Source organism: Dendrobates tinctorius, unplaced genomic scaffold (genome assembly GCF_039654945.1).
Source record: "Dendrobates tinctorius isolate UK_male_01 unplaced genomic scaffold, ASM3965494v1 ptg000003l, whole genome shotgun sequence".
Lineage (NCBI taxonomy): Eukaryota > Metazoa > Chordata > Amphibia > Anura > Dendrobatidae > Dendrobates > Dendrobates tinctorius.
Genome location: NW_027361671.1, coordinates 4,231,273 through 4,251,415, shown reverse-complemented (window position 1 = coordinate 4,251,415; position 20,143 = coordinate 4,231,273). Strand labels below are relative to the sequence as shown.

General features: G+C 42.5%; 1 protein-coding gene across 5 annotated transcripts in view; it reads right to left on the bottom strand.

Annotated features, from left to right (window-relative positions):
• Positions 1-9,781: 9,781 nt before the first annotated feature.
• The window catches only part of ATG10 (autophagy related 10), a 253,229-nt gene continuing 242,867 nt past the window's right edge, over positions 9,782-20,143 (bottom strand). For all 5 annotated transcript variants that reach the window (XR_012233603.1, XR_012233561.1, XR_012233601.1 and 2 more), the window contains one exon: positions 9,782-10,146. The gene's annotated coding sequence lies outside the window, so the exon portion shown is untranslated. The remainder of the gene's footprint in view (positions 10,147-20,143) is intronic.

Sequence of the window (20,143 nt, the reverse complement as noted above, 5' to 3'; positions counted from 1 at the left end):
AGGGCCACAATTACATGTCACATAGCACTGTTACACTGATGAGAGGGGGGTGGTATGATAATGAAGACAGGAGGCAGAGATTTCTTCCAGACATTGCAAACCCCGGAGCCTGGAAAAAAATCATTAGCATACAAAAATAAAAGATTATTTTTTCCACAACACCGCAAATATAAGGCATACAGGTAGGATTAGTTTAACATTTCTATCACCTGTATGCCCATATTAATAGGTTATATATATATATATATCCTAGGGGGTGACGGATTCCCTTTAAAGGGTCTGTTCCAATCAAAATGACAGGTTGACTTCAAACTATCTGCTATTTCAGAGATCCTCGTCTACTTCTAGGTTGGCGTTTGTACTTAAGATTGCTCCTGAGTAATATTCTGATCTACTGCTTTATTACACAGATCTACAAAAAAAATTTTTTTGCAATCATCGCAGGTAACTTTGTACTTTTCTGAATCATCTTTTTGCCCTGATTTAAAAAATGTATATAGTTTTTCTGTAGCACAGATAGTTTCCATGGAACAGCATCATTATTATAAGGTGTAGGAAATATACTGGCGACATTAAGAAAACAGTAATCTACATATCAGAAAAAAATGCTTCACCTTGCAAAAGTTTTTTTCCAACAATACATTTTTTTATGAATTTTACAGGTAAAGTAAACACAGAAAACCTTAGTACGGGTATGTTTACAAAATACATATGGAAAGGGAAATAAACAATTAACAAACAACAGGGTAAGAGGCAAGGGGGGGGGAGGGAAGCCCGAGGAGGGGGGTGTATTATGTCCAATTCCAGTAAAGTGATTCAACCAGAGTCAGGGGAATTTGGAGTGGTTAGACGAAATACAGATGTGGTGTCATGATCATTTCAGAGGTTAACTTTTCTCAGCCTCAGTCTGGTTTCAGGTTTATTTAGCTCCGTTGCATCCTGCAGGTGGTGTCAGCTATAGTTCTGCCTTTGGCGTGTGTATATGACTCGGCAATATCTTGATTTGTTCTGCTGTGATCCCTGACTTGCCCCGTGTCAGTTTATTCCCTCTGTCTGTCCTGACTGTGTTTCCCTGTAAGTTTGTTGACTCCCTGGTTTTGACTTGGCTTGCATTCAGACCTGCTTCTGTCGTCTTATCCGCTTCCAACCGTTGCTGATCCCCTGGCTTGTTTCTGACCACGTGTAAGGCTACGACGACCTCTGGTACTTCTGCCTCGGCTCGTCTGACCACTCTTTCACCACCGGGTGGCACCTTTGCTGCTGCTCAGTGTTGCTACGCTGTGTGTGCAACCTCTCTTCCCTCACCAGCACCCCCTGGTGGGGGTTGCGCTATACTGCACTAGCATGACATGTGGCAAAGGGGGTGTGATTGGCATATTCCACCCAGGGAAACCATACTTTCTCAAATTTATGAACTTTGTAAGTATGGCAGATAATTTTTCATTAATCACATACCAAGAGACACTTTTTAACATCAGATAAATCTAGGCCTGTTTTTTTCCAAGCAAATGTTATGGTTTGTTTGGCTGCCAGAAATATAAATGTGATTAGGGCTTGAGTGTGTCTAGGGGCGTTGAGAATATGTTTGTTAAGTTAAGCTTCCCAAGGTTTTTTTTAAGGTTAATATTTGTAATAGAGAAGATCAGGTGATATATTCTGATCCAAAATCTACGTACTATCGGACATAGCCATCATATGTGGAACATGTCTCCTGTAGAATTACACCCTCTAACTTAGAAAGCAGTTTTTATTGAACCAAAATAATTTTACATGCAAAATAGAAACCAAAATATGTGCAGAAATTAAAAGTGCACATTAGACTGGTGTTGATACGATTATCCAGGGTTGTCCCTATACAACATCCAACAGTAATCTGCCACCATTAACTCATTCCAAAAACCCTGGTAGCGGTGTCCCATTACTTTAATGTCCTGGTGAAACTGCTCGCCTTGTTCATCGCTTACATCTCCAAGATTTTGAGGGAAGAAATCTAAATGTGAATGCAAAAAGTGCATTTTCAAAGACATGCAACATACAAGACACAGGTATGCATTTAGCAGTTCCTCAACACCTTCACCATATTTCTGGAGATTTTTGTTTTCCTAAGAAGTTTTCACAAATCCACTTGAAGCTTTTCCAAGATCTCAACTCCTTATCATTTAGAGTTCCTTCAAACACATCATCTCTCATAAGCTCTCTGATCTGAGGACCAACAAATACCCCTTCCATCAGTTTTGCTGGTGAAATGCTGGAAATTTTTGGTGAAATATACTGGAACCCTTGTGAATTTGTCTTTGCCATGGCTTTCACAAAGTTTTAAATCAATCCCACCTTTATATGTACTGGAGGAAGAAAGATTTTTGTTGGAGAAACTAAAGGTTTATGCTGAACATTGTCTCTACCTAGAGCATATATGTTTCTCTGTCCCCAATCACAACGAACATAATGCTATACTGTATTTCTACTGTCCCATAAACACAAGAAGCAACAATATTTTGTGAAACCTCCTTGCATTCACACATTAGCAAACCAATCACTTTCAAATCTCCACAGATATTCCATTGATGATTCTTATACTGTATAGCATCCAAAACAACTGACAGATTTTCATAACTTTCCTTTAAATGACACGAGAGAGCAATAGGGATTGATGTTTTCATATTTCCATTATGAAGCAACACTGCTTTCAAACTTCTCTGGGATGAGTCAATAAACAATCGCTAAGGCCGGTTTCACATTAGCGCTTTTTAAGCGCACGCACGGCCGGGGGTAGCTCCGCCCCCGAGCCGGCTCTCTGCCCGGCGTGCCCGCCCCTTGCTTGTAGCGCCGCCTACTAGCGGACAGCGGCGCCTGCGATCGGCGCACCCTATCTTTAGCATAGGGTGCGCAGATCGTGCGCAGGCCGTGCGCTAGTTGCGCTTTGACCTACGCTGCGCACTTTTGACGGTGCGCCGTGCGCGCCAAAATCCGAAAAGTTTGATTTTGGCGCGCACGGCGCACCGTCAAAAGTGCGCAGCGCAGGTCAAAGCGCAACTAGCGCACGGCCTGCGCACGATCTGCGCACCCTATGCTAAAGATAGGGTGCGCCGATCGCAGGCGCCGCTGTCCGCTAGTAGGCGGCGCTACAAGCAAGGGGCGGGCACGCCGGGCAGAGAGCCGGCTCGGGGGCGGAGCTACCCCCGGCCGTGCGTGCGGTTAAAAAGCGCTAATGTGAAACCGGCCTAATCTGCAACAAAATACTCTTGATTTAGTTCTTCAAAGAGGCCATTCACATTGTTACAATACACCATTGGTCCATCAACTCTGAAAAATTGTGTTAAAGTGTTACTTCTGTTCCGGTAATAACACACTTTGACATCATCATGAAGAAGATTCTTCTGTTTCAACATAGATGCAAGAAGTTCAGCTTTATCGTTTGACAATGAAAGGTCTCTGATGAGATCATTTAATTCATGTTGAGTAAAGCGTTCTGGCTGCTCCAACTCATCTTGACTTGAGGTCTCCATGTCTTCGCCAGTAGCTTCAGCTCCATAATCTTCATATTCTACTTCATTTTCCTCCAATCAAGACAACGGTGGTACCGGAAATGGCAAGGTACCATCATGAGGAACTGACCTAATCGCAGATTCAAGTTCATGGTAATTAATCTTATGTTTGTTCTTTGTAGAAAAGCCTTTCAGTTTGACAAAACAAAAGTAGCAGTCATCACTATGATTTTTGGGTTCTCTCCAAATCATGGGAACAGGAAATGGCGTAACCACTTTCCTCATATTCAACCAGTCACGAAGACCATTTGAACAACTTGCGCATATCACATGAGGGGCCCAGCTTTTATCTTGATCACCAAGTGGACACAAAGTACATCTGGTACATCTTTTTAACATCATGAGTGACTGAACATACTTGGCCTTTTGGTGTAAAAGAACCACACACATAGCAGAATGTGTTCGGTTGATTGACTATATGTAGATATTTCCCCAGAGATGACAGATGGAGATTAGAACTGATTTTACTGGAGGAAATCTGGTAGCTAACTATATACAGTTGTGAGGTAAACGGGTCAGCCTATTCCTTATAGATGAACATTTGCAGACAGGCAGTTTCTCAGTGAGATATTGGCTGCTTTCAGGTTCTCTCTCTGTGGAGACCCTCACTCAGTTACACCTCAGTGGCTGAGCTGTTTTCTTCCCTCTGAGGCGACTTACCCTCCCAGAAATGCAGTGAAAATCTTCTCACAATGGCGGCTGTCCGCTGATTTCCCTTCTGTCTCCCTGTGGCAGGGCTCAGATCCTTGTGGAGGCCTATCTCCTGTCAGAGTCTCACATACCAGTCCTTGTTGACATCACCATCCTTTTCTGATTGACTCAAATCTTACCACCTCAAAACATGTGACTTTCCAAGAAGCAGTCATTGGTTGACTGTACTGTCAATACTCCTCATAAAACTCGCTAAAACCTTTACTGATGGTTTCCCTGTAAGAAAATTCACAATTAAGTAAGACAAGCAAAGAATTGTGAACACAGGAAAAACCACACATTGAAAATGCAGAAATAACGTAATAACAAAAATACTTCTATCTCAGAAACTGTATGTGAGAGCAAAACTAAGCATCAAACTCCATAAAACAGACACATTAACTTTGCTGATTATTTTTTTTGTGTTGACCAGTGTTACTGAAGGACAAATTGCCATATTGGCCTTTTAATATAAGTAGAGATGACCTGGATGAAGAATTGATTTAACCCCTTCATGACCCAGCCTATTTTGACCTTAATGACCTGCCTATTTTTTGCAATTCTGACCAGTGTCCCTTTATGAGGTAATAACTCTGGAACACTTCAACGCATCCTAGCGATTCTGAGATTGTTTTTTCATGACATATTGGGCTTCATGTTAGTGGTAAATTTAGGTAGATAATTTTTGCGTTTATTTGTGAAAAAAACAGAAATTTGGTAAAAATTTAGAAAATTTCGCAATTTTCACATTTTGAATTTTTATTCTGTTAAACCAGAGAGTTATGTGACAAAAAGTGGTTACTAAATAACATTTCCCACATGTCTACTTTACATCAGCACAATTTTGGAAACAAATTTTTTTTGTTGTTAGGAAGTTATAAGGGTTAAAAGTTGACCAGCGATTTCTCATTTTTGCAACAAAATTTACAAAACCATTTTTTTTTAGGGACCACCTCACATTTGAAGTCACTTTGAGGGGTCTATATGGCAGAAAATACCCAAAAGTGACACCATTCTAAAAACTGCACCCCTCAAACTACTCAAATCTACATTCTAGAAGATTATTAACCCTTCAGGTGTTTCGCAGGAACTAAAGCAATGTGGAAAGAAAAAATGGACATTTTAATTTTTACAACAAAAATTTTATTTTAGCATCAATTTTTTTATTTTCACATGGGCAACAGGATAAAATGGATCCTAAAATTTGTTGGGCAATTTCTCCTGAGTACACTGATACCTCACATGTGGTCATAAACCACTGTTTGGGCGTACGGCAGGGCTCGGAAGGGAAGGAGCGCCATTTGACTTTTGAATGGAAAACATGCTGGAATATTTAGCGGACACCATGTCGCGTTTGGAGAGCCCCTGTGTGCCTAAACATTGGAGCTCCCCCACAAGTGACCCCATTTTGGAAACTAGACCCCCCAAGGAACTTATCTACATGCATAGTGATCATTTTGAACCCCCAGGTGCTTCACAAATTGATCGGTAAAAAAAAAAGTACTTTTTTTTCACAAAAATTTTCTTTTAGCCTCAGTTTTTTCATTTTCACATGGGCAACAGGATAAAATGGATCCTAAAATTTGTTGGGCAATTTCTCCTGAATACATCAATACCTCATATGTCGTCATAAACCACTGTTTGGGCGCTCGACAGGGTCCGTAAGTGAAGGAGCGCTATTTGACTTTTTGAATGGAAAATTAGCTCAAATCGTTATCGGACACCCTGTCGCGTTTGGAGAGCCCCTGTGTGCCTAAACAGTGAAAACCCCCACAAGTGACCCCATTTTGGAAACTAGACCCCTTATGGATCTTACCTAGATGTGTAGTGAGCACTTTGAACCTCCAGGTGCTTCACAGAAGTTTATAACGCAGAGCAGTGAAAATAAAAAATCTTTTTTTTCCTCAAAAATGATTTTTTAGCACGATATTTTTTATTTTCGCAAGGGTAACAGGAGAAATTGGACCACAAAAGTTGTTGTGCAATGTGTTCTGAGTACACCGATACCCCATATGTGGGGGGGAACCACTGGGCGCACGGCAGGGCTCAGAAGGGAAGGAGCGCCATTTGACTTTTTGAAATTAAAATTACCTCTAATTGTTAGCGGACACCATGTCGTGTTTGGAGAGCCCCTGTGTGCCTAAACATTGGAGCTCCCCCACAAATAACCCCATTTTGGAAACTAGACCCCCTAAGGAACTTTTCTAGATGCATAATGAGCACTTAGAACCCCCAAGTGCTTCACAAAAGTTTATAACGCAGTGCCGTGAAAATAAAAAATATTTTTTTTAACTCAAAAAATTATTTTTTAGTGCACAATTTTTTATTTTCACAAGGGTATCAGGAGAAACTGGACCCCAAAAGTTGTTGTCCAGTTTGTCCTGAGTACGCTGGTACCCCATATGTGGGTGGGGGCCACTGTTTGGGCACACGTCGGGGCTCGGAAGGGAAGTAGTGACGTTTTGGAATGCAGACTTTGATGGAATGGTCTGCAGGCATCATGTTACATTTGCAGAGTCCCTGATGTACCTAAACTGTGGAAACTCCCCACAAATGACCCCATTTTGGAAACTAGACCCCCCAAGGAACTTATCTAGATGTTTGGTGAGCACTTTGAACCCCCAAGTGCTTCACAGAAGTTTATAACGCAGAGCCGTGAAAACAAAAAATCATTTTTTTTGCTAAAAAAAAATGATTTTTAGCCAGCAATTTTTTTTCCACAAGGGTAACAGGATAAATTGGACCCCAAAAGTTCTTGTCCAGTTTGTCCTTAGTACGCTGATACCCATTATGTGGGTGGGGACCACTGTTTGGGCACATATCGTGGCTCGGAAGGGAAGTAGTGGCATTATGAAATGCTGACTTTGATGGAATGGTCTGCGGGCGTCATGTTACATTTGCAGATCCCCTGGTGTGCCTAAACTGTGGAACCCCCCCCACAAGTGACCCTATTTTGGAAATTAGGCCCCCCAAGGAACTTATCTAGATGTGTGGTGAGCACTTTGAACCCCCAAGTGCTTCACAGAAGTTTATAACGCAAAGCTGTGAAAATAAAAAAAAAAATTTTCCTCAAAAAATGATTTTTTAGCTCGCAAATTTTTATTTTCCCAAGGGTAACAGGAGAAATTGGACCCCAAAAGTTGTTGTCCAGTTTGTCCTGAGTACGCTGATACCCCATGTGTGGGAAGGAACCATTGTTTGGGCACACGTAAGGGCTGAGAATGGAGGTAGTGACATTTTGAAATGCAGACTTTGATGGAAAGATCTGCGGTCGTCGTTACGTTTGCAGAGCCCCTGATGTGCCTAACCAGTAGAAACCCCCACAAGTGACCCCATTTTGGAAACTAGACCTTCCAAGGAACTTATCTAGATGTCTGGTGAGCACTTTGAACCCCCAAGTGCTTCACAGACGTTTATAACGCAGAGACGTGAAAATAAAAAAATCATTTCTTTTCCAAAAAAATAATTTTTTAGCCCCCAATTTTTTATTTTCCCAAGGGTAACAGGAGAAATTAGACCACCAAAGTTGTTGTGCAATTTTTCCTGAGTACGCTGATACCCCATATGTTGGGGTAAACCACTGTTTGGGCACACGTCGGGGCTTGGAAAGGAGGGAGCATCGTTTGACTTTTTGAACGCAAAATTGGCTGGTATCAATGGTTGCACCATGTCGCGTTTAGAGACCCCCTGATGGGCCTAAACAGTGGAAACCCCATAATTCTAACTCCAACCCTAACCCCAACACACCCCTAACCACAACCCTAACCCCAACACATCCCTAACCCTAATCCCAACCCTAACCATAACCCTAACCCCAACACACCCCTAACCCTATCCGTAACCCTAATTCCAACCCTAACCCTAGTTCTAACCCTAACCCTAATTCCACTCTAACCCTAATTCCATCCCTAACCCTAATTCCAACCCTAACCCTCTTTCCAACCCTAACCCTCTTTCCAACCCTAACCCTAACCTTCTTTCCAACCCTAACCCTAATGGAAAAATAAAAATAATTTCTTTATTTTATTAGTTGATCCTGCCTATGGGGGTGATAAACGGGGGTTTTATTTAATTTTCATTCTATTTTGATCACCGTGAGCCGGTGTGGGGGGGGGTCGGATCACGGTCTCCAGCCATGTCCGATGCTACTGCAGCATCAGCCATGGCTGGATTGTAATATTTAATCAATTTTCATTGAGGAAATATTACTATCGCTCTGATTGGCTGTTTCACTTTTAACAGCCAATCAGAGCAATCGTAGCCACGTGGGGGCGAAGCCACGCCCCCTGTGGTGAAGAACAAAGCCCCCTGTATCTGCGGGTCGGGTTACCTTTCAGTGACCTAGGTCACCCGACCCGCAGGGGGGCTTTAAAGTCATGACGCCACATAGGCGTCATGGGTCGTTCTGGCACGACTTTTCATGACGCCTACGTGGCGTCAAAGGTCGTGAAGGGGTTAACTAAAAACCATTATTTTTACATGTTACGACAAAACACTTCTCTGTTGTTTTATTCATGATCCTCTGATATTTTTTCTCATCAAAAACAATTCCAACTGAAGAAAATCACTATTTGTATGAAATATCGTAAAAGAGGAAAAAAAGACGTGTCTAAGGTCGGTTTCACATTAGCGCTTTTTAAGCGCACGCACGGTCGAACTTTTCGGATTTTGGCGCGCACGGCGCACCGTCAGAAGTGCGCAGCGCAGGTCAAAGCGCAACTAGCGCACGGCCTGCACACGATCTGCGCACCCTATGCTAAAGATAGGGTGCGCCGATCGCAGGCGCCGCTGTCCGCTAGGAGGCGGCGCTATAAGCAAGGGGCGGGCACGCCGGGCAGAGAGCCGGCTCGGGGGCGGAGCTACCCCCGGCCGTGCGTGCGCTTAAAAAGCGCTAATGTGAAACCGGCCTAAGCGTTGTAAGTTTATATCAAGTTATAAAAGGTGAGTTGTATAATGAAACTTGCTCACCTGATATAGCTCTGCTGCCTAAGGTACAACTCTCATTTTGGTTTGAATTGAATAGTGATAGACTGCAGCTATTCCGAAAGAGATGGGGGAAACCACTTCCAGGAGTTTCCTACAGTGGAAGAATCAGAAATGGAGACCTGGATCAGCCAGGCTGTTTCTGATTGCTGCATGTGTAGCGACGCCACAAGCAATTTATTTATTTATATAGCGCCATTCCACAGAACTTTACATACATTATAATTACTGTCCCTGATGGGGCTCACAATCTAAATTCCCTATCAGTATGTCTTTGGAATGTGGGAGGAAACCGGAGAACCTGGAGGAAACACAAGCAAACACGGGGAGCACATACAAACTCCTTGCAGATGTTGTCCTTGGTGGGATTTGAACCCAGGTCCCCATCGCTGCAGTGCTAACCAGTGAGTCACCGTGCCTCCATTTCTGATTCTTCAACTGAAGAATCTGACAGTTTTACCCAAGCTGGTGAGAAAGATGGTGGGGACATCATATTTATTTCACTTCTAAGAAATGTAAAACTTAAAAGTATTTCTGTACTAAAACGTCTAGAAACTTTCAGCTTTTTCATTCATTCCTTTGACTTTAATTTGTAAATGTTTTATTATCCAATCATGACAAATAAAATTCAATTTAATATGTTTGCCTGACCAGGTAGCCTTCATGAGAACATCTGATCCACCTCATTTGGGTTCTAGCCTTTGTCATTAGGAATTCTGCAATTGGCCAAGCTGTACCAGTCATACATTAGGATTTGTTAGTCATGGTCCTTCATCATGCAGCACAGTGACAAATCGAGCTTGAGGTAAAGTATGATCTGTGCATCTGAGATGACAGCATTCTTCAGTCTAATATCTGATTTCCCTGGAGTTGATCAAAGAGGAAGATGGCTGAGCAGGTTTCCAAACTCCCAATTTAGCCTGTGATCCTAAAACGAACAGTGGGGTGATGTTAGGATATGTACAAAATGTACAGAAACAAATTGGTAAAATGTGAATGCAGCCTTAAAATACCAATATAAGAAAACATTGGCAATGTCTGTTATTCAGCAATGGTAAACAATATCCAAAGGAAATTAGATTATTAATTCCAAATGTTCTGGCAAGAAATAGAACTGGGCTTTGCCAAGACAACTTTGGCAAACAGCACTGAATCCCCACGAATAAAAAGGAGCTTAATAGCTTAATGTAATATGGTGTGTTTATAGCAAGTATAAGAATAGGAGTCAATATGTAAGGCTGGATTACAGGGCCAGAGATAAATACAACTTTTAAAAGAGTTTCACACAAATTATTGTCTGCAAGAAACTACATTGTTTTCTGATTACACGCCCAAATTAAACACATACTACAATCTGTACTAGGCATTAAGAAGAAATACAATGAAATGTATTAGTTGGCAGCTAGATTACATTTTATAATTGTGAACAACAAACAAAACAGCGCCCTTATGTGGCAAATAAACATGATAGGTAATATAAAACTGTCTTGTATTTCTAAAAAGATGAGGTATTGGTAAAAGTGATCCGAAAATAAAATATTATTTAAATATATTTTATTTAAAAAAAAAAAAAAGAGTGATGTTACTTACAGAATTTACACCCTACTTTCACAAAGGGGCGGAGGAGAGCCATTCTATAATGCTCCTATAAAGCTTTGACTGGGTGATGTGTTGTTAAACGCAATCGGTCACCAGGTTTTTGCTATGTAATCTGAGAGCTGCATTATGACGCTTCAACCAGAAGTATGATGACGCACAGTGGGATGGAAGGGGACGGGTAGCTCTCCCACTAGGAAGAGATTAAAGGGGAACATCCCTGACACTCGCCCTGCACAACCTTGAACTCCCTAGCATCCCTAGACGAGTTATTTTACCCAGTGCAGCGATCACGTTCCTATCCCTATCTTACCTTGAGAAGACGGAAGGGGACAGGTAGCTCTCCCACTAGGGAGAGATTAAAGGGGTACATCCCTGACACTCGCCCTGCACAACCTTGAAGTTCCTAGCATCCCTATACGAGTTATTTTACCCAGTGCAGCGATCACGTTCCTATCCCTATCTTACCTTGAGAAGACGGAAGGGGACGGGTAGCTCTCCCACTAGAGAGAGATTAAAGGGGTACATCCCTGACACTCGCCCTGCACAACCTTGAACTTCCTAGCATCCCTAGACGAGTTATTTTACCCAGTGCAGCGATCACGTTCCTATCCCTATCTTACCTTGAGAAGACGGAAGGGGACGGGCAGCTCTCCCACTAGGGAGAGATTAAAGGGGTACATCCCTGACACTCGCCCTGCACAACCTTGAACTCCCTAGCATCCCTAGACGAGTTATTTCACCCCATGCAGCGATCACGTTCCTATCCCTATCTTACCTTGATAACGACCCGTACTAGTGCGTTGTTCGGCAGTAACACTAGTCCTGCTCTAACAGAAATACATAAATGAAAACAGACAAAGATAACAGAAACAGCAATCACACAAAAGGCTCCCCGGCTACAGAAAGGGGGAGGAAATGGGGAGAAAATCAAATAGGAGATAAGGCAAGCAAAGGCACTCCAATAAACTTTCACGCAGATATTTCCAGAGACAACCTCTCTTCAACAGCTCCAGCCCAAACCAGGTTATGGCAAGCTATTACTGGAAACTGCTAAAGCTAACAAATGAGTATTTATACCAAGTGGGAGTGAAGAACTGCAAACAGTTGAGATAACTCAGGATGGAGAGCTCTAGGAGACAAACAACTGTTTAACCCTACGACACAGAGCAAACGCAATCTGCAGAGCTTAACCCTTGCAACACCAGAACAATGGAAATCTGCATGGCTAACTAGAAGGCAAAGCAGATCCAGTTCACGTGTAGCCAGACGCCGGTTTCTTCTGACCCCTGAACTAGAGAAGACACCTGTGATAGTACCCTCCCTCCTAAGAGGGGACTCCGGACCCTACGCATAAGGTTTATCAGGATAGGAAGCATGAAAGAACCGAACCAACTTGGTCACATGAATATCAGACGCTGGTACCCACATTCTCTCTTCCAGACCGTTACCCTTCCAATGCACCAAACACTAACCGACATACAAAGCAGGAATCAATAATCTTGGCTATCTGAAACTCCAGATTCCCATTAACGATGACCGAGGAAGGGGACGATGGAGCTGGTTCTGAGGATACAATATATTTCTTGAGAAGTGACCAGTGAAACACATTATGGTTTTTGATAGCAGGTGGTAAAGCAAAGCAAAACGCTACTGGGTTGACTACGTCGACTATCATAAGGGGCCGATGAATCTAGGTCCCAATTTCCAAGAGGGAACTTTCAACTTAATGTCCTTAGTAGACAGTTACACCAAATCATCAACACAAAGGTCCAGACCAGTCAAGCGTTGATCAACCATACTTTGGAACCCAACATCCTCAAATTATTGAGAACCTCCTGCTACGAAGAGGAAATAGATGAAGAAAACTGCTCTTCCTCAAGAACTCCTAAATATGAATCCCGAACAGTGATCTGATTAAGTTTGCAGAAGTCCAAGCAGGGGAACAGCCTCCATCTTTTTTCTTGATAGAGAAAAACACTGTTGCCACAGGAGATGAGGAGGGTCTCATATGCACTTTAGCAAGGTTCTCTGTAATATATGGTAATCCTTCATGGCTTGCCTCTCAGGGCCTGACAATTTATACAGCCTACTCTTAGGCAAAATGGGCCCGGGAATGAAGTTGATTGAGCAATCATAACGGTGGTGAGGTGTCAACTTCTGACACCCCTGTACCGAGAAAACATCCTCAAAATCAGACAAATACTCCAGCAAAGACCTGGTAGAGACCATTGATATACCGGTGCTCATGCCGTTATTTAAACAGTACCGTAATTGCTCCACGTCACTATCTCCCGTACCTTCCAGTCTACCACACAATTGTGTAAGGTCAGCCAAGGAAGATCTAGAACCACCATAGTGGGCAGACCCTCTAAAACATAACAATGGATGGAGTCATTGTGCATGTCCCCTGCCTGCAGACGTAAATCCTGAACGACCTGAGTGAAATGCCCCAGATTCAAGGGTACAAAATCTATAGCAATTATGGGAATAGGCTTAGGCAACTTATGGGGAGTTAGATCCTGGGTCCAAATGAACCGGGCGTCAACAAGCTTGAATCCCGTCCCACTATTTAAAAAGGTGGAAATAGACACCTTTCTTCCACCTAATAGGACTTTGGCGAGCAAAAAAAATGTGACCTACCAACGGAAGAGATATGTATAACCCAGTTGCTAGCCTCCAAACAACCTGGACCCTTTTGTTTTTTTTTGGCGACTGTTACATATTGAGTGGTAGATACTACCTACAAAATGCCCCTTACAACTACAAAGAAAACTCACATTTTGATCAGAATCACTAGTGGATTGGTACAATGAGCTGTCCCCCAAATGCATGGGTTCTTTACTGAGCTCAGACCTAGCATTATTATGTACCAGTAGATATTGGTGCCACCGTTCCTCTTTCCCGGAGATGATGATCCAAATGGATAGACAGAGACATGGTGGTCTCTAAGGAAACCGGGATCTCATACAGGACGAAGGCGTCATCTACAGTGCCTTGCGAAAGTATTCGGCCCCCTGGAACTTTTCAACCTTCTCCCACATATCATGCTTCAAACATAAAGATACCAAATGTAAATTTTTGGTGAAGAAACAACAAGTGGGACACAACTGTGAAGTTGAACGAAATTTATTGGTTATTTTAAATTTTTGTGGAAATTCAAAAACTGAAAAGTGGGGCATGCAATATTATTCGGTCCCTTTACTTTCAGTGCGGCAAACTCACTCCAGAAGTTCATTGTGGATCTCTAAATGATCCAATGTTGTCCTAAATGACTAATGATGATAAATATATTCCACCTGTGTGTAATCAAGTCTCCGTATAAATGCACCTGCTCTGTGATAGTCTCAGGGTTCTGTTTGATGCACAGAGAGCATCATGAAGACCAAGGAACACAACAGGCAGTTCCGTGATACTGTTGTGGAGAAGTTTAAGCAGGGCTGTGGAGTCGGTAAGCCAAACCTGCGACTCCGACTCCTCAATTTCCCTTACACCGACTCCAACTCCGACTCCACGACTCCGACTCCCACACATATTGCTTATATTTAAGTGAAAAATTTATTGTAGTACAATGTGAACCTCAGACATTTAATCATTTTTATGATCCAATAATCAAGATATTTAGATAGAACAGAATATATATTGGTGTACTACCCGGTTTTCATTCTTTTTGGTACAGATATGATATGGATAGACAGATATGGATAAATGGATAGATAGAGCAGATTTCTAATCTGCTTTTGCTATTGAGTAACATTATCTATGAGCTCAAAAACCTTTCAGGTGATGCAGTTTTTTAAAAAGATGATCAACTTTTGCAGCTGAAAAACGTATCCTCAAAAAACACAGGAAAAACGCTGTGTGTGAATGTAGCCTTAGATCAGGAATATAACAGCCATTTATAGGACATTTCATAACTTTCCCAAACTCCTATGAAAAAATATTCAGCACATCCTGCATTGAATTACTGTACCCAATTTATTATATATTTTAGGAGTCGGAGTCGGTCCATTTTATACCGACTCCAACTCCGACTCCGACTCCACCAAAATGAGCACCGACTCCGACTCCACGACTCCGACTCCACAGCCCTGAGTTTAAGCCAGATTTGGATGCAAAATGATTTCCAAAACTTTAAACATCCCAAGGAGCACTGTGCAAACGATCATATTGAAATGGAAGGAGTATCATACCACTGCAAATCTACCAACACCCGGCCGTCCCTCTAAACTTTCATCTCAAACAAGGAGAAGACTGATCAGAGATGCAGCCAAGAGGCCCAAGACCACTCTGGATGAACTGCAGAGATCTACAGTTGAGGTGGGACAGTCTGTCCATAGGACAACAATCAGTCATACACTGCACATTTCTGGCCTTTACGGAATAGTGGCAAGAAGAAAGACATTTCTCAAAGATATCCATAAAAAGTGTCATTTAGATTGCAACAAGCCACCTGGGAGACACACCAAACATGTGGAAGAAGGTGCTCTGGTCTGATGAAACCAAAACAATGCCAAATGATATGTTTGGCGTAAAGGCAACACAGCTCATCACCCTGAACACACCATCCCCACTGTCAAACATGGTGGTGGCAGCATCATGGTTTGGGCCTGCTTTTCTTCAGCAGGGACAGGGAAGATGGTTAAAATTGATGGGAATATGGATGGAGCCAAATACAGGACCATTCTTGAAGAAAACCTGTTGGAGCCTCCAAAGGACCTGAGACTGGGACGGAGATTTGTCTTCCAACGAGACAATGATCCCAAACATAAAGCAAAATCTACAATGGAATGGTTCACAAATAAACGTATCCAGGTGTTAGAATGGCCAAGTCAAAGTCCAGACCTGAATCCAATCAAGAATCTGTGGAAAGAGCTGAAAACTGCTGTTCACAAATGATCTCCATCAAACCTCACTGAGCTCGAGCTGTTTGCCAAGGAAGAATGGGCAATAATTTCAGTCTCTCGATGTACAAAACTGATGAGACATACCCCAAGCGACTTGCAGCTGTAATTGCAGCAAAAGGTCGCACAACAAAGTATTAAGCTAAAGGGGCCGAATAATATTGCACGCCCCACTTTTCAGTTATTGAATTTCCACAAAAATTTAAAATAACCAATAAATTTTGTTCAACTTCACAATTGTGTCCCACTTGTTGTTGATTCTTCACCAAAAATTTACATTTGGTATCTTTATGATTGAAGCATGATATGTGGGAAAAGGTTGAAAAGTTCCAGGGGGCCGAATACTTTTGCAAGGCACTGTATTTTCTTAGAAAGTCCCTGACAAAACTTACTCTGAAGGGAGGGATCATTCAACCAGGTGTCCGTGGACCATTTGCAGAAGTCAGAGTAGAACTCATCTGCTGGCCGGTCTCACTGCTGGATCTGATGTAGTTTGGATTCAGCCAGGGTGACACAATCAGGACCATCATAAAAGAGTCCCAGAGCACTAAAAAAAAATTCTTCAATGGTCCAAAGAAGAACTGCGGGCTGGTCTCCCTGCTGGAGCTGATGGACGGGAGAGAACATGCACAGGCTTGGGGGGTCACCCTTAAGAAGGGAGATGAGTATCCCCACCCGCTGCATTCACACAGATATCTCCAGAGATGACCTCTCTTCAACAGCTCACACCTCTAGCCCCAAACCAGGTAATAGCAAGCTATCACTGGCAACGACTAAAGCTAGCAGGTGAGTATTTATACCAGAGGGGAGTGGAGAACTACAAACAGATGAGATAACTTGCAATACCAGGAAATCTGCACAGATAACTGGAAAGCAAAGCAGATCCAACCGGTTCAGGTGCACGTGTAGTCAGATGCCATGATCTTCTGACACCTGAACTAGAGGAGACCACTCTGTTGCGGTACCCCTGTAAAATGCATGATGTAGGGGCTCAGATACTGATTGCTGGGATGTTATAGTTGATGGTCGGCGTGCTGTCATTTTTATACAATCCATGCTTTATCTGCTGCAGAGCTAGCAGTGCTCAGAATGCTGAGCCCTGTATAACCCCGCCCAAACTACTGATTGACATCTTTCTGTGTACACTGTGCATATGCAGAATTCTGCCAATCAGGGGTGGAGATGGGGTTACACAGATCAGTTGACAAAGGCACAAGACACCTAGTCCTGTAGTGATAATCTACAGTTGATAAAACAATGATTTTATTGAAACAGCAGCATAGCCTAGTAAATGGACTCATCACTGAAATCACACTCAGACCCTACATCATGCTACTCTCAAATTACATAGCAAAAACCTGCTGTCAGAGTCCTTTAAACTGGCTGCTTAGAATAAGTCTAAAGATGAGTGAATTGATTCAATGTGAATTGAATTTGTGGCAAATTTTAAGAAAGTTGATTGTCCCAGCAAATTCAAATAATCTGCAATTTGTTTTGCATGAATAATAATAATAAAAAAAAATACCCAGTGACATTTCACACATTGCAGAAGAATGAATCAGCCACAAAAGGCTGACTTTAGCAAAAGTTGCTCGGACTTCCCCATAACACCTTTCAGATTTCACATCATAAGATACTGTATAGTGCAGCCAATAAGGACGAACTGCCATAGCCTGTATAAAATTCAAAACAGGGGCTGCAGAAGTCACTTTAGAGTGATTCAGTATTATGAGAGGAAATCAGTTTTCACAGCTCAGGAGTAAGAGAGAAGCGAGAGATGTTCAACTGCAGCACTAAAAAAGATGTGCAGTAGTGTGCGAAAAATACAGGGATTCAGTCGATAATGGGAGAGAAAAAGAAGAGGGTCCAGCAGCACATTTTCACCTCCTCAAAAGCAAAGGAATGGGTCAGAGACTACTGTAACAGGACCCTTAATGCACCTCCTCCTCCTATGGGTTAGGTAACAAACTCTGATCACCACTTATACTAGAGTTGTTACTCTTTTCATAAAAATTTACCAGCAAAAGTTAATAAAAAGTGGTTCTCTTTAGCGAATTATTCATTGTTTACAGACCATCTAAACACAAGGGATACATAACGATATTCATCCCTGACGTCCTATATTTTATATGTCAGACCCAAGGATAATAGAAACTAATATACCTTCAATATAATGGGAGCCGTTTAGTTTCAGTTAAGCTGTCCAGCATTTGGCGGATAACCTAATGGAAATTAAACAGACCCCATCATAGATAAAGAGATACGTATGATGAGTTTTGTGCCCATCGTGCGACAAATACAGCTGTACAAAACTGATGGAGGTTCTACAGAAATATTCATGTACTGATGGTGGTTCTAGGGACGTATTGTTGCTCTGGTAACATTCATGTAGTGATGGTTGTTCTGGTGCTGTATTCATGTACTTCTGATGGCTGTGGTGATATATTCATGTAGTGATGGTGATTCTGGTGATGTATTCATAGAAAACCAAAATAATCATCAGTACATAAAGAGAACATCAAAGCCATCAATGATATATGAATATAGCACCAGAACCACCATCAGTAGTACCGTATTACTATTATTATTATAGCGTCTTTTAATCCATGGTGCTTTACATGTTAAAAGGGGCATACATAAAAAAACAAGTACAATTATCATGAACAATACAAGTGACTGACTGGTAAAGGAAGCAAGAGGACCCTGGTTGCAAGGGCTCACAGACTACAAGGGATGGAGGGATACAGTAGGTGAAGGTAGAGCTGGTCACGCAGTGGTGCAGTGGAACAAGGGTTACTGCCATGCTAACCTCTCTCCATATTATGCCCCATTTCACACTGCCCCCTCTCCATATCCATTTTGTACCCCCTCTTAAGACTATGCCCTCACACCGCCCACCAAGCTGCCCTCTCAAAACTGTATCCCCTTCTCACACTGTCCTCCTACACAGTATAATGGTCACCATAGCAACCCATACTGTGCAAAATCCACAACAGCCTCTCTTTATATAGTAAGGTCACAGCCCTAGAAGATGATGGCACCCACAACACCCCATACAGTAATGTAGCCCCAACAGTCCCTCATACATTATAAAGACCTCCTAGTTCCTGATATAGTATAATGGTCCCCAAAACCCATTATATATAGTATAATGTCCCCCCACAGCAGCCCACATAGTATAATATCCACCACAGCCCCCAGTATAATGTTCCCCCCACAATGCAATAAACAGTATGAGCAATATAGTCCCCAGTATAAAGCCCACCACAGCCCCATATACAGTATACCACACTCCCTCACATGCTATGATGTCCCCACAGTCCCTCATTTGATGTCCACCACAGCCCCTCATTTGATGTCCACCGCAGACTTACATTTGATGCCCACCACAAACCCTTGTTTGATAACCCCAACATCCCCATTTCGTGACCAAATAATACTTTATTTTCTTTGCAATCTGCCCCATAGTCCTCCATATAGTATAAAGGGGTATAATGCAGCCCCACAGGGGTATAATGTAGCCCCACAGGAGTTTAATTCAACCCCACAGGGGTATATTGCAGCCCCACAGGGGCTTCTCCTAGATCCCCGGTTGCTCTGGTCTCTGCAGTGCGTATCCTCTCCTCAGCAGCTCCACTCCTTGGCACAGTGTGGTGCGCAATGAAGTGACGTCATCGCACCTGCTACATCAGAGGAAGAGGGGGGATTATGGGAGAGGGAGCGTCACGTGACGCTCTCTCCTCCATCATTGCTTTCAACTTTATTGGCATCTATGAGTTAGGGATACGCACAGGCTGAGTTAGGAGGCGCCCTATCCCTCGTTCCCTACTATTAGAGCCTTACTTCCCCTTTTCCCCCATCTTGTTGTTGGTGTTTGTTGTGCCGTCCGCTGGATTGACCCTTGTAGTCGTGAAACAAAGTAAGGATATAAGCACACGTTAAATCTTTGCAGCAGAAAAGTCTGCTGCAAATACTGATGAGCTGCCAGGAAAAATGCAGCATAAAATAAGAGCGTTTTTGGCGCGTTTTGATGCACTTTTTACTTTTTTTTCCAAGCTTTTTTATGTGCCTTTCCCATTGATTAGAATGGGTGAAATCGGCTGAAATAATTTGTTGCAAGAGTTTAATCTGCTAAAAATCTTCAAGGAAAATAACAACCGTGTGCATGAGACTTTAAAAATCTCTTTCACTTTGCTGGGACTAGGAAATTCTTCAGGTTTTGAGACAAATCTGTGGAGAAAAAAATGCAACAAAAAAAAGCAACATGTGCACAGACCCTAATACGGCCAGAACATCCTGGACCCTGGCTGAAGTAGTTTAGAGACAGAAAGATAGCTCAGATGTAGTGGATATAGCCAGCTACCTAAATGAGGTATAGCTGTAGGTTAGTGGGTAACCGTGAGACAGCACAACCGAAGTGGTGTT